Genomic DNA, 15,876 nt, shown 5'->3' with positions numbered 1-15,876 from the left:
AAACTTATCCGTGGGTTGTGGTGCACTGCCGCTAGTACAGCCGTTTCATTAGCTTCCCCTGTAACACGTATGCTTCGTTTCCTTTTGCCGGTCTGTCCGCTGCAACCAGACATAAAAGCGTTCACAACCTTGTAGAAAAACGAAGAAGAGCAAGTTTTCTCTGAAAAACGCTTGGCATACAAGGCAACAGCAGCCTCAACATTTCTCATACATTCTCCGTAAATCAAGATTTTAATTTTTTCCTCTGTGGTTGTAACATTTATCGTCCACTTGCACATCTGTTCTCTAAATGATAGGTAGGTGCGCAGGATATAAAAACTGCTCAAGTATTGCAATCTTTAGAGCCGCTACCTGTTCCACGTCTGCACGAAACGTGAGCTCCGCCCATTATGATATGTCGAAGCTGTTATCAGTGAAAACTGGTCATACACACTGTTTGTTAATGTTTAGTTTCACACACATTGAAAACTCGACTTTGAAACATACTTCTATTACCAAGAACACTGTATACCACTTTTACTCTTCCATTCATTTCGTTTGCTACCCAGCCTGTATTAGTGGTTGTTATTTGTCAGTGATAATAAATTACATTAGTGTCTTGTTCTGATCTGGAAAACTGAAAAGTAAATACACTGACAGAAAAAATCAGCAACACGAAAAAATAATTAATGTAGAGTAATGAAATTTTGAGAATACATTTGTCTAGGTAACATATATGCACTCCGCCTTGAGGCGACAAGTGGTCCATCGGGCCATCCGACCGTCGTGTCATCCTCAGATGAGAATGCGGATAGGAGGGGCGTGTGGTCAGTACACCGCTCCCCTGTCGTTATGATGGTTTTCTTTGACTGGAACCTCTACTGTTCGGTCGAGTAGCACCTCAGTTGGCATCACGAGGCTGAGTGCACCCCAAAAACTGGCAACAGTGCATGACGGCCCGGATGGTCAGCCATCCAAGTGCCGGCCACGCCCGACAGCGCTTAGCTTCGGTGATCTGACGGGAACCGGTGTATCCACTGCGGCAAGGCCGTTGCCCTAGGTAACATATGCAAGTCATTAACGTTGCATGACGACAGGTTAACGTGGGCGCGAGACAAGCCATTGCAAATGTGAAATGGTGGTACATTAATAACAGGTTTAACCGCAAGAATGTTGAACGCAATCGTTCATACGTGCAAGCATTGCGTTTTATAGGTGCCTGATGTCAGTTTGTGGGATGGAGTTCCATGGCCGTTGCACTGGATTTGTCAGTCCAAGAACGGATAGTGACATTCGCGGGTTACGCTGGAGTTGTCGTCCGGTGACGTCCAAATGCGTGCTAGATTGTAGACAGACCTGGAGATCGAGCATGCTAAGACAATATGTCGACACTCTTAGAGCACGTTGGGTTAAAGCAGCTGTTTGTGGGCGACCGTTATCCTGTTAGAAAACTCCCTCTGGTACGCTGTTCATGAATGGGAGCACAGCAGATCGAATCACCAGACTGACGTACAAATTTGCAGACGCGATGTGTAGGATAACCCCAGACTATATCTCCAGGTGTACGTCTGTAAGCAGGCTGTTTCGGTATTTATGTTGGTAACGTCACCTAGCGCTCGTTATGAAAATCACTGTCTGTGCTGTGTGCAGTCTGTGGCTGGTTGGCACTGTTGGAATATTCGCCACTGTAGTGTTGGGCAGTTGGATGTGAACAGCTCGTAGCGTTGCGCAGTTGGAGGTGAGCCGCCAGCAATGGTGGATGTGGGGAGAGATGGCAGAATTTTGAGAGCGGATGATCTGGACGTGTGTCCATCAGAAAGGGGAAACTTTTAAGACTGGATGTCATGAACTGATATATATATATATATATATATATATATATTACGACTTTTGAACATTATTAAGGTAAATACATTGTTTGTTCTCTATCAAAAGCGTTCATTTGCTAACTATGGCCTATCAGTAGTTAATGCCTTCAGTACTTAGAATCTTTTATTTAGCTGGCAGTATCGGCTCTCGCTGTATTGCAGTAGTTCGAGTAACGAAGATTTTTGTGAGGTAAGTGATTCATGAAAGGTATAGGTTATTGTTAGTCAGGGCCATTCTTTTGTAGGGATTTTTGAAAGTCAGATTGCGTTGCGCTAAAAATATTGTGCGTCAGTTTAGTGTTGATCAGAACAAGTAAAGAAAGTAATGTCTGAGTACCTCAGTTTTGCTCAGCTGTTTGAAAATCAATTAATGTAAGAGGTTTATCAGCACAGTCATTCATAAATTTTTCTAAGGGGACGTTCCTATGTCGACCCTTAGCCGAGGATACCTCACTGGAATCTTCTGATTTTTTCTTGTAGTTTGTGTAATTAGTGTAACTATTGTTTATAGCTAGAGCGTAATTGTGGAGAGAATTTCATTTGTAGTTGTAGTTTTTCATTGTTGTACAGTAAAACAGTTGCGACATGCATGTAGATTTGCACTAAGTATTTCGCAGCTGCACTTGCAATTAACCAGATATTATTTTCAGTGCTATGTTAATGTGTTTTCTTATTTTTGCTCTTCAAATTGTTGTTGTCGTGTGAAATACGTGATAATTATGGCGTGTGAAAAACGTAACACAAGGCTCCAAAGTAAATTGAGAAATGATAGTGACGACGAACGTAGCTTATCAGCACCACTGTGTAATGAATTAACAGACATTCAAAGTAGTAATTTGGTAATTGTGCATAGGGAAATGGAGCGGGCGGCAAATAATGGTGTAGACAGTGAAACACTTAGTTAACAGGGAAGCATTATCGATCGATCGGTCGGTAACAGCTCACCTCCAACTGCGCAACGCTACGCGCTGTTCACATCCGGCTGCCCAACACTACAATGGCGAATATTCCAACAATGCCAACCAGCCACAGACTGCACACAGCATAGCCAGTGATTTTCATACAGAGCGCTACTTTGCGTTACCAACATAAAAACCTAAACAGCCTACTTACATGTCCACTGTGTTTTTTGCTTGCTGGCAGGTTGGTTGCAGGTCCACATCTAGCGTCCTCCTAACCAACAGACAGCCATCATTGGCACCAAGCAGAACCAGCTTTCATTAAAAAAAACAGAACATACCTCTAGTCTGTCCTCCAATGAGCTCTCGCTTGACTCCACTGAAGTCGCAAACTGCGATGGTTTGAGGTCAGTTGAACGCTTGCTGCAGGACGCCAGGCTCGGAGCTGTCCTTTAAGTAACCTGTTTGTGACAGTTCGTTGTGTCACAGTGGTGCCAACTGCTGCTCAGAATGCTGTTGCAGATGCACTACGATGTGCTCCATCCATACTCCGAACGCGATGGTCTTCCCTCTCGGTAATGTCAAGTGTCCGTCCGGTACCACATCTTCTTGCGACCGTACGTTTTGGTGACCACCGATGCCTGCAGTCATGTACATTGGTTACATCCCTGCCACGTCTTTCTGGAATATTGCAAAAGGAACATCCACCTTCTCGTATCCCTATTATACGACCTCGTTGAAACTCAGTGAGGTTGTTGGTAAGTGTGCCATTGTCACCTTAAAGGCATTCTTGACTAACGTCAATTCACCACGTCCAACCACAAAAGTAACTAAAGCTCACAACCGTTACAGCGTGTATTTGAAGCAACCTGACTCGTTTCCTCCACTCTTACACGTCTGACGTGACATTTGAATAGACATCATCTTTCAGGTGTAAAAACACGCCTCCCATCTTTGGTTTATACCACACAACTCCTCCTTGGTGTTGCGACCTTTTTCCGTCAGCGTATATTGGTTCTAAGACCAGTTTCTGTGACTGAAGGAGCATCTTCACAAAGTGAAATTCGAGTCGAAGTACAATTTGTTGGACTTCGAGAAGGGAACTCAATATAAATATACCATCGTGAAATACAGTGCCGGCCCCTGTGGCCGAGCGGTTCTAGGCGCTTCAGTCTGGAACCGCGCGACCGCCGCTACGGTCGCAGGTTCGAATACTGCCTTGGGAATAGATGTGTGTGATGTCCTTATGTTTAAGTAGTTCTAAGTTCTAGGGGACTGATGACCTCAGCTGGTAAGTCCCATAGTGCTCAGAGCCATCTGAACCATTTTTTGAAATAAAGTGACATTACTTTAGCGAAAGGTCAGTCGTAAGTGGCTGTCATTATAGCAAGAAATCTTATGAATATGCTTCACAAGCTACGACATAGTCGCGAATTTAACAGTGATCCTAATATGGATTTAGAAAAACTTATGATTCCAATTCGTTTGTCTCACAGGGCCCATCCAGTCACACCACTCTAAATCGCCACCCCAACTGTGCGTGAGTGGAAGAGGACGACATTGGAATCTCCAACGGGAATAAATTTCCTTTAATTCACGTGTATGGTCTCAAAGTTTTGGTCATCGGACTACCGGCTTCGCTATATAATGACTATCTTCAGATTTGTTTTATGAAAAAATGTTCCTGATATATAAGAACATGTGAAAATAGACGTAAAGTAAAGGAAATTTATTTTTAAGAACGTGGATGCCATGCACCGCAACTTATTGGTATGAAAGGAGGCTTACTATGGTAGCAATGAGAATAAAAGTGAACATGACCTAAGATGTACACTGACGGACACCAGATCAAGTATCAGAAAGTACTGTTAGAAATAAGCAAAACATCGATGACGATGATCATGATGAACGAAATTAAGTTAGGTATTCTTTCTTGCTTTAGTTAAAACTATAGAAAAAGCGTGTGTTCAATAGTTTGAAAATTAACTGAGTAATATAAATGATTTGTAACATTAAAAATAGGAGTTTTTTTTGTAGTTTAAAGCTTAATTACGTCCTAAACTTTATTTACGATAATGTATGATATCTGATTTCGATCACGTGTGATGATCTCAAAAAGCTTTGGAACCACTGCTCTAGAGGGCCTAAACCTCAGTGCGTGGCTGCATCTCACCCGAAGAGACTCGTGGACTGTCTTCTTCACCTTTACCAAGGGTGTAGGTGGTGTTACACAGTACTAGCGACAATTTCTTTTTTTCTTTTTTTTGCCCAATGCACTTAGCGTTGTCTTCAAAAATTTATTATATCGTTTTGATTTCCTGAACAAACATTTTCTTGCAGAGAACTAGTTATCTTACTTGGTTGCTATAATAGTGTGTTCCGAACTTGTGTTCCTGCCCTGCTTGGTGTACGTAAGGGCGGAGCTCTGTCGGACTATACGATCGCTGCCGCCCACAGCCCTTTGTTTACACTCGGCGGGAATCGCAGAGTCCTCTGCGGATGTTTGTACGCCGGGATGTTCGCTCGACCGGTTCTGACGGGAATATACGCGCCTGCGGGCGCTCAGATAGGTTGCCCGCGCAGCCGTTGCGTTTGGTCAGTTGCCTATCCTCAGAGGCTAACGTTATCGGCTCCGAGGTACTGTATTTGCATTCAGAGCAAAACTTACGGCGGAGTGCGAATTGCGTGTTACCAAATTAACCCTCCGGAGTGTTCTGCGCCAATAGCTAACTACGTGGGGAGGTCCATCGCTTACCGACTGTATACGTGTCTGTAATTTACATATTCATCCAATACAATCAAATCACCCGCTAACCAACGCGCAGGAATTTCCGTTGTTATTTCTCTGCTACTAGATAATCCTCCTCTCCCCTTAGAGTCCTGGACGCTGGTAGAATATTACCCTAAAGGCAGCCACATAACTAATTTCAAGCTTAACAAGCATGCATCATCATGCTATTTGTGCAAGCTGGCTTGACCGCCTATAGCATAATTTTGCAAGCTGCTTGATGCCTGAGTGAATTTCATTCGTGAAAATGTGTACACTCACATCAAAGTACATATTGTTGAGCCTACGTAGGGACAATGCACAGATTTTTACAAGTAAAGATAAGCTGTCAGGAAATGCTTTGAGCGGCCCCGTACGAGGCGACATGAAGAAAATCAACTGTAACCTGCTGTGGAAGTCTCTTCGTGTATAGCAAGCTACACTTATTGCAACAGCGGTAAATCTGAATCCTGTCACGGTAAGGCAAAGAAGCGTGTTGACAAGTTATACTTAAAATAAATACAAAGCAAATCATCATCATCATCATCATCATCATCATCGACAGTTTCCAGCCTCTGGCCGGGTCTGTATAGAACATACGCCTTTCCATCGTCTTCTGTCTTGCCACCATCTCTCTGTCTTCGCCTTGGTCCAGTCTTCTCCTTTCTTATGGCCACATTCCTCCACTCCTTTCAGCCATCTGTCTCTCGGTCTTCCTCTTGGTCTCTTTCCTTCCAGTTTCATCTCGTGTATCCTCCTGGGTATCCTCTTCTCCTCCATTCACTAGCCCATACCTTCTCAGCCTTGATTTCTCTATCTCCTCCTGTAATGGTTCCACCTTCATTAACTCTCTGATCCTCTCATTTCTTAACCTGTCAATCTTTGTCACTCCAATACTGTTTCTCAAGAATTTCATCTCACTAGCTTGTACTTTGCTTTTCTCTCTTCCCTTCATAATCCAGGTTTCTGATGCGTATGTCAGGAGCGAGACATAGTATGACCGGTATATAACCTTTTTACTGATTTTGGCTTCTGACACTCTTCCGAAATGCTTATACCTTTCTATCCCACTCGTTTATTTCTCTGTCTTTTTTTTCCATCTTCCTGTATCAGGCTTCCTAGGCATTTGAAACTCTCCACTCTCCTCGATCGTTCCCCACCAATTGTTATTCCAGTTGTTCCTCTCTCCTCCTTTGTTGTTGTGATAATCATCTCACTCGTACTTATACTATTCTTGTACTGTTCGTTCCCATACATCCAACTGCTCTTGTACTTCCTCCTCCCTATTCCCCCAAATTATCATATCATCTGCATATACGAGGGCAGTTCAATAAGTAATGCAACACTTTTTTTTCTGAAACAGGTGTTGTTTTATGCAGCATTGAAATACACCAGGTTATGCCCCAATCTTTTAGCTACACAACACTATTTTTCAACGTAATCTCCATTCAATGCTACGGCCTTACGCCACCTTGAAATGAGGGCCTGTATGCCTGCACGGTACCATTCCACTGGTCGATGTCGGAGCCAACGTCGTACTGCATCAATAACTTCTTCATCATCCGCGTAGTGCCTCCCACGGATTGCGTCCTTCATTGGGCCAAACATATGGAAATCCGACGGTGCGAGATCGGGGCTGTAGGGTGCATGAGGAAGAACAGTCCACTGAAGTTTTGTGAGCCCCTCTCGGGTGCGAAGACTTGTGTGAGGTCTTGCGTTGTCATGAAGAAGGAGAAGTTCGTTCAGATTTTTGTGCCTACGAACACGCTAAAGTCGTTTCTTCAATTTCTGAAGAGTAGCACAATACACTTCAGAGTTGATCGTTTGACCATGGGGAAGGACATCGAACAGAATAACCCCTTCAGCGTCCCAGAAGACTGTAACCATGACTTTACCGGCTGAGGGTATGGCTTTAAACTTTTTCTTGGTAGGGGAGTGGGTGTGGCGCCACTCCATTGATTGCCGTTTTGTTTCAGGTTCGAAATGATGAACCCATGTTTCATCGCCTGTAACAATCTTTGACAAGAAATTGTCACCCTCAGCCACATGACGAGCAAGCAATTCCGCACAGATGGTTCTCCTTTGCTCTTTATGATGTTCGGTTAGACAACGAGGGACCCAGCGGGAACAAACCTTTGAATATCCCAACTGGTGAACAATTGTGACAGCACTACCAACAGAGATGTCAAGTTGAGCACTGAGTTGTTTGATGGTGATCCGTCGATCATCTCGAACGAGTGTGTTCGCACGCTCCGCCATTGCAGGAGTCACAGCTGTGCACGGCCGGCCCGCACGCGGGAGATCAGACAGTCTTGCTTGACCTTGCGGCGATGATGACACACGCTTTGCCCAACGACTCACCGTGCTTTTGTCCACTGCCAGATCACCGTAGACATTCTGCAAGCGCCTATGAATATCTGAGATGCCCTGGTTTTCCGCCAAAAGAAACTCGATCACTGCCCGTTGTTTGCAACGCACATCCGTTACAGACGCCATTTTAACAGCTCCGTACAGCGCTGCCACCTGTCGGAAGTCAATGAAACTATACGAGACGAAGCGGGAATGTTTGATAATATTCCACAAGAAATTTCCGGTTTTTTCAACCAAAATTGGCCGAGAAAAAAAAAGTGTTGCATTACTTATTGAACTGCCCTCGTATAATAGCTTTCATCTTTCCTTCACCAATTACTTGCGCTTCTGTACTCATTATATCATCCATCACTTAGGTGAAAGTGCACTTTCCTGCCTCAACCCATTATTCTGATCTTTCACCTCCCACTTTCACACATCTCACACTTCCATGGTAGATTTCCCTTATCTTCCAAATGATCTGTTTTGCTACTCATCTGTTCTCCAGGGCTTTCCACACTTTGCTTCTACATACACTATCATACGCTTTTTCAATGACCAGGAAGGTCATTAGTAAATCTACTCCATATTCATAGTGTGTTCCTGCAATTCTCTTAAAGAAAAAATTAGACCCACCGTGGACTTTCCTGTTCTGAAGCCATGTTGCTCTTCTCTCATTCTTCCTTCTAATTTTTCCCGAATTCGTGCTTCCAAAATTTTCTCACAGATCTTTGTACAATGACCCATCAATGTTATCAACCGGCAGTTCTTGCACTCTTTTCTATTTCCCTTCCTAAAGATCGGGACAGTTATTCCCTTCTTCCAGTCTTCTGGGATCATCTGCCTCTACACACTTTTCATTACCCGACATGGCCACTGTATCCCACATCTCCTGCTGTTCTCACAATCTCTACACTTATCACGTAAACCTGTGGTATATAAACATGTCATTACTAAAAACATAAATTCTCCCAGAACCCACAACCAGAGGGAAAAAGTAGAAGGTATTAATCTTAGGCGGAGCAAATTACAGATTTGTGTTGACGCATATTTGAAGTCTTCATAGCGCCGACTGGTCGCGGGAAATCGTAATATTACTACCAGTCTTTCAAGTGACGTAATAGCTACTGCCATGATCTTATCATGCCGTTTAATCGAAGGCTCTTGCGAGTAATAGGAGATTCAAGTAATTTTCACTGTTTATCTTGGACAACGGCGCTCAGGCTGATGCCATGTTCCTTGACTTCAGTAAGGCATTTGAGACCGCCCTGCATTGCCATTTAATGAAAAAAATACGATCTTACGGAGTATTGGAGCAGACCTGCGAATGGATCAAGACTTTCTTGCAGATAGAACTCAACACGTCGCTCTTAACGGAAATAAATCGACAGATGTAAAGGTAATATCCCGGGTACCACAGGGAAGTGTGATAGGACCGTTGCTGTTCACAATATATATAAATGATCTAGTAGAAAGCGTCGGATGCTCTTTAAGCCTATTCGCAGATGATGCAGTTGTTTATACCAAAGTAGCAACGCCAGAAGACAGTAAGAATTTGCAGAACGACCTACAGAGAATTCATGAATGGTGCAGACACTGGCAGCTGGCCCTGAACGTAAATAAATGTAACATATTGCACATACATAGGAAAAGAAATCCGCTGCTGTACAGCTACACTATAGATTAGAAGCAGCTGGAGATAGCGTCTGCCGTAAAATATGTAGGCGTAACTATCCAGAGCGACCTTAAGTGGAATGACCATATAAAACAGATAGTGGGAAAAGCAGACAGAAGACTGAGATTCATCGGAAGAATCTTAAAGAAATATATATATATATATATATATTTGAAAATGGTATCTGTTCTTTCGGACATGTTCGAAGGAACAGATACCATCGGTGACCATGCAGGAAATGTAACTCGTCCACGAAAGAAGTGACTTGTAAGGCCTTGAGTATTGTTCATCTATCTGGGATCCCTATCAGGTAGGACTGATAGAGGAGATAGAGAATATCCAACGAAGAGCGGTGCGTTTCGTCAAAGGATAGTTTAGCTGGCGGGAGAGCGTTACGGAGATGCTAAACAAACTCCACTTGCAGACGTTACAAGATAGACGTTGTGCACCACGGAGAGAGTTACTATTGAAATTTCGGGACAGCACTTTTCAGGAGGAGTCTGACAACATTGCTTCCCCGCACATTCATCTCGTACATTGACCACGAGGAGAAAATTCGAGAAATTAGAGCCAATACATTACTCTACCGGGAAATGCCTGTCGCAAGAAATCATTCTTCCCACTCACTATTCGCGAGTGGAATAGGGTTGGAGGGATCAGATAGTATTACCGAAAGTACCCTCCGGTACACACCATTAAGTGGCTTGCGGAGTATGATGTACATTCTCCTGGAACTCGCGCTGCTATTAAGTGGGTTCAGTGACAGCGGACAATGCCGCCATATGTGTGTGTGTGTGTGTGTGTGTGTGTGTGTGTGTGTGTGTGTGCGGCTGGACTGCAGCGCACCCAACCGGCCGCCTCCAGCGAGTGCCCCATTAGACAGCCCTCTCAACTGCTCTTCACCCCTCACCCCACCCTGCCCTTCTCGCTCACAGCTCTCCACCGGCATAATTACCACACGAGTGGCCTCTCCAGCACGACGCCCGCCCGCTCTGCCACTCACCACCACCACCACCACCACCACCACCATCACCTCACGAACGCTGTAACGTGGCCAGAGCTAGGCGTCCGACAACCGCAGCAGGAATGCTCCCGATACATTTCAGATCATGTTATAGTGACATTCTACCCTCCTAGTTCTAGTTTACCGAAGCTTCTTAACACGCATCAACCTCTCAATTTAGTTCATTTGCATCTCTTCATTTCCTCTATTTTCTCAAATTGCCCTTTTTTCATTTTTTCTTTTTAATACCCTTTCGCTGATGGGGTTAGGGTGAGCTGCTGGCTAGCATCTTGTTGCTCTATTCGACCAGGCATCTATATTTTGTATTGTTTTCCTTAATTTTACATTTTAATATTTACTTCTAATACTTTTTGTAACACATACATTTTTACTTTTTTTTGCTTATAGTCTCTAGTATGTTGGTAGTAATTGCTCTTGCCAGTTTTGCTTGACTTATATGTAAAGCATTTGGAATTTCCTTTGCTTTATGCAGAGGTAGTTGCTAAAATTCTATTTACAGTAATGACATCTTCAACTTTTGTAGTCCTGCCTTCCTCAGTTGGGTGTAATATTACAGTATATTGATAATTTTTACGTATGGACCGTCTGACATACATCACAGATACTTCAATAATTACACTCGAAAGTTTGGCAATAACATTACTCTACCGGGAAATGCCTGTCGCAAGAAATCCGCGCAAATTCTGGCTGTATGCGAGGTCGCTCCGTCTTGTTGAAACCATAATTGTTCCAGATCCACATCGACCATACCTAATTGGGGAAGAACGAAGTCTTGCAGCATCTTTAGGTAGCGTACACTGGAGACAGTTGCAGCCACACTGCTGTCATCCTCAAAGAAGTAAGGCCCGATAATCCCAACGGAAGCAGCTCCGCACCACACTGTGGCACGAGAACTGTGCAAGGGCTCGATGTGCAGTTCATGCTGGTTTACGTCACTCCAATAACGCATATTCTGTATATTCACTGAACCACGTAACTCGAAATGAGCTTCACCAGACATCAGGATGGTGCGCAATATTTGTGGATTTTGGCGGAGGAGATCACGCACGGTTGAGCAGAATGTTTCGCGTGAAACCCAATCGCGAGGCCTAATTTCCTGAACAATCTGCAGCTTATATGGGTAAAAATGGAGATCTTCGTGCAAAATTCTCCTGAATGAGCGATCGGACATATGCACAATTTTGCACATGACGACGAGAAGATCTTTTTTGGGCTACGCAATTACAGACCAATATCCTTAACATCGGTTTATTGCAGGATTCTCGAACATATTCTCAGTTCGAATACAATGAATTTCCTTGAGACAGAGAAGTCGCTGTCCATGCATCATCACGGCTTTAGAAAGTATCGCTCCTGCGAAACGCAACTCGCCCTTTTTTCACATGATATCTTGCGAACCATGGATGAAGGGTATCAGACGGATGCTATATTCCTTGACTTCCGGAAAGCGTTTTACTCGGTGCCCCACTGCAGACTCCTAACTAAGGTGCGATCATATGGGATTGGTTCCCAAGTATGTGAGTGGCTCGAAGACTTCTTAAGTAATAGAACCCAGTACGTTGTCCTCGATGGTGAGTGTTCATCGGAGGTGAGGGTATCATCTGGAGTGCCCCAGGGAAGGGTGGTAGGTCCGCTGTTGTTTTCTATCTACATAAATGATCTTTTGGATTGGGTGGATACCAATGTGCGGCTATTTGCTGATGATGCTGTGGTGTACGGGAAGGTGTCGTCGTTGAGTGACTGTACGAGGATACAAGATGACTTGGGCAGGATTTGTGATTGGTGTAAAGAATGGCAGCTAACTCTAAATACAGATGAATGTAAATTAATGCGGATGAATAGGAAAACGAATCCCGTAATGTTTGAATACTCCATTAGTAGTGTAGCGCTTGACACAGTCACGTCGATGAAATATTTGGGCGTAACATTGCAGAGCGATATGAAGTGAGACAAGCATGTAATGGCAGTTGTGGGGAACGTGCATAGTCGTCTTCGGTTCATTCGTAGAATTTTGGGAAGATGTGGTTCATCTGCAAAGGAGACCGCTTATAAAACACTAACACGACCTATTCCTGAGTACTGCTCGTACGTTTGGGATCCCTATCAGGTCGGATTGAGGGAGGATATAGAAGCAATTCAGAGGTGGGCTGCTAGATTTGTTACTGTAGGTTTGATAATCACGCGAGTGTTACGGAAATGCTTCAGGAGCTCGGGTGGAAGTCTCTAGAGGAAAGGAGGCGTTCTTTTCGTGAATCGCTACTGAGGAGATTTAGAGAACCAACATTTGAGGCTGACTGGAGTACAATTTTACTGCCACCAACTTACATTTCGCGGAAAGACCAAGAAAAAGATAAGGTAAGAGAAATTGGGGCTCGTACAGAGACATATAGGCAGCCATTTTTCCCTCGTTCTGTTTGGGATTGGAACAGGGAGAGAAGATGCTAGTTGTGGTACGAGGTACCATCCGCCACGCACCGTATGGTGGATTGCGGAGTGTGTATGTAGATGTAGATGTAGTGCAGCACGAACTTTTTCCACGGCTTCTGGTGTCCGCACAGTTCCTTCACTTCTTCCCGGTTTGCCATCGCAAACAGAACCTGTTGTTCGAAATGCACGTACCCACCTCACAACGGTCCGTCCATCTGGAACTTTCCAATGACCTCCCAAGTCGAAACGTTGCCGAAATAGACGCTGGGTAGCAATAACAGAGTCGTCATTCTTGAAACAACTTTCAACAGCAAAAGCACGATGCTGTGCTCCCCACCATTCCATAGCCGCGCGGGATGAGCCGAGCGGTCTCAGGCGCTGCAGTCATGGACTGTGCGGCTGATCCCGGCTGAGGTTCGAGTCCTCCCTTGGGCGTGCGTGTGTGTGTGTGTGTGTGTGTGTCCTTAGGATAATTTAGGTTAAGCAGTGTGTAAGCTTAGGAACTGATGACCTTAGCAGTTAAGTCCCGTTAGATTTCACACACATTTGAACATTTTTGAACTACTCCATACCACTGTCACACTCGAAATGGCAGCTCATTAGTACACGAATGCGGCACGAGCTGGCCCGCATTCCTGCAGTACGTCACTGTACTACGCAAGTCAAATTACGCTATGAACGCTGCCGCTCCCTCTATGTTGTGCTAGACTGCAAACCGCTGCTTACTATTGTGATTCACGAGAGGTGTAGTTACGTCTGGAATTTTTTGAGATGCGAAATAATCAACTGGTGCCAAATGGTTAGATGAATGCCACGCCAGACACAGTGCGTTCATTGAATGCAAAACGAAAAACTAAGAACAACTGCCATAATGTTTGTAAGCTAATCGTTGCCCTCCAGTAGACGATTGACAAAGTAAATATTGTTGTTGTTGTGGACTTCAGTCCTGAGACTGGTTTGAAGCAGCTCTCCATGCTACTCTATCCTGTGCAAGCTTCTTCATCTCCCAGTACCTACTGCAGCCTACATCCTTCTTAATCTGCTTAGTGTATTCATCTCTTGGTCTCCCTCTACGATTTTTACCCTCCACGCTGCCCTCCAATACTAAATTGGAGATCCCTCGATGTCTCAGAACATGTCCTACCAAGCGATCCCTTCTTCTAGTCAAGTTGTGCCACAAGCTCCTCTTCTCCCCAATTTTATTCAATACCTCCTCATTAGTTATGTGATGTACCCATCTAATCTTCAGCATTCTTCTGTAGCACCACATTTCGAAAGCTTCTATTCTCTTCTTGTCTAAACTATTTATCGTCCACGTTTCACTTCCATACATTGCTACACTCCATACAAATACTTTCAGAAACGACTTCCTGACACTTAAATCTATACTCGATGTTAACAAATCTCTCTTCTTCAGAAACGCTTTCCTTGCCATTGCCAGTCTACATTTTATATCCTCTCTACTTCGACCATCATCAGTTATTTTGCTCTCCAAATAGCAAAACTCCTTTACTACTTCAAGTGTCTCATTACCTAATCTAATTCCCTCAGCATCACCCGACTTAATTCGAACACATTCCATTATCCTCGTTTTGCTTTTGTTGATGTTCATCCTATACCCTCCTTTCAAGACACTGTCAATTCCGTTCAACTGCTCTTCCAAGTCCTTTGCTGTCTCTGACAGAATTACGTCATCGGCGAACCTCAGTGTTTTTATTTCTTCTCCATGGATTTTAATTCCTACTTGAACTTTTCTTTTCTTTCCTTTATTGCTTGCTCAATATACAGATTGAATAACATCGGGGACAGGCTACAACCCTGTCTCACTCCCTTCCCAACCACTGCTTCCCTTTCATGTCCCTCGACTCTTATAACTGCCATCTGGTTTCTGTACAAATTGTAAATAGCCTTTCGCTTCCTGTATTTTACCCCTGCCACCTTCAGAATTTGAAAGAGAGTGTTTCAATCAACATTGTCAAAAGCTTTCTCTAAGTCTACAAATGCTAGAAACGTAGGTTTGCCTTTCCTTAATCTTTCTTCTAAGATAAGTGGTAGGGTCAGTAATGCCTCACGTGTTCCAACATTTCTACGGAATCCAAACATATTCCCCGAGGTCGGCTTCTATCAGTTTTTCCATAAATAAATAACATGGAATAAATACAAATAAGTAATAATGGTGGGACGTTTAACACTTACCTTCCTTCCTCTGTTGTCGAATTTGTTTCGGGAATTTTACGCGATGTTATTTCACAGTGTACTAGTCTATAGCAGAGGGTAGTATTGCATAGTTTTCCCTGCGCTGAATACCTGAGTCGGCGCTAAGTACCCGAGCTAAGGCAGACACGCCTCCCTCATAACGAGCTCCTTTTCACACCTGAGAGCCGCAAGATGAAAACCCGGAGGCAATCAGGCACCGCCAAATTGCGCAGTGACGTCACGCCTACCCGTCTCCTAGGAATGAAACAGGGGCGACTAACGGCCTTCCGTTGTCTCAAAGACAGGCGAGCCAGTTTCTGCCCTATTTACCGCCAGAGCACCGCCGTCAAAGAAATCCGTGTGAGCTGCTTTCTCTTACAGCGGCGGTAACACAGGGAGAGGTCGTGGCAGACGCGGATGGGGAATTTAGTTACGTCTGCACGGCAAACAAAGTTAGCCTCAAGTTCTGTCTGGGGTGTCTGAGCGGCCGTTGTTACACGCTGCGGTGCGGGAAGCGTGGTTTTCGCACACAATTGGTCCCGTAATCCAGTTTTCTGAGCTGGAAAATCCAGATACTGAAGTAGCTTGGCAGGGGCAAGCCAATCGGTTGTATCTCAAATTTTGGTGTCTTAGTGGATGTGGAGGAGAATGGAGAGAATAAGCTGGAGTAATGAAAGAGTATCGGAAAGGGT

General features: G+C 44.2%; 1 protein-coding gene and 1 pseudogene across 1 annotated transcript in view; both read right to left on the bottom strand.

Annotated features, from left to right (window-relative positions):
- Positions 1-15,876, bottom strand: part of LOC124718977 (corticotropin-releasing factor-binding protein) — a 1,088,124-nt gene that overhangs the window by 675,808 nt on the left and 396,440 nt on the right. The gene's annotated exons all lie outside the window — the stretch shown is intronic.
- Positions 918-1,035, bottom strand: LOC124719227 (annotated as a pseudogene).

This window comes from Schistocerca piceifrons, chromosome 10 (assembly GCF_021461385.2).
Source record: "Schistocerca piceifrons isolate TAMUIC-IGC-003096 chromosome 10, iqSchPice1.1, whole genome shotgun sequence".
NCBI classification, from domain to species: Eukaryota; Metazoa; Arthropoda; class Insecta; order Orthoptera; family Acrididae; genus Schistocerca; species Schistocerca piceifrons.
The sequence above is the reverse complement of the archived record's forward strand: the minus strand, read 5'-3'. Positions and strand labels throughout refer to the sequence as shown.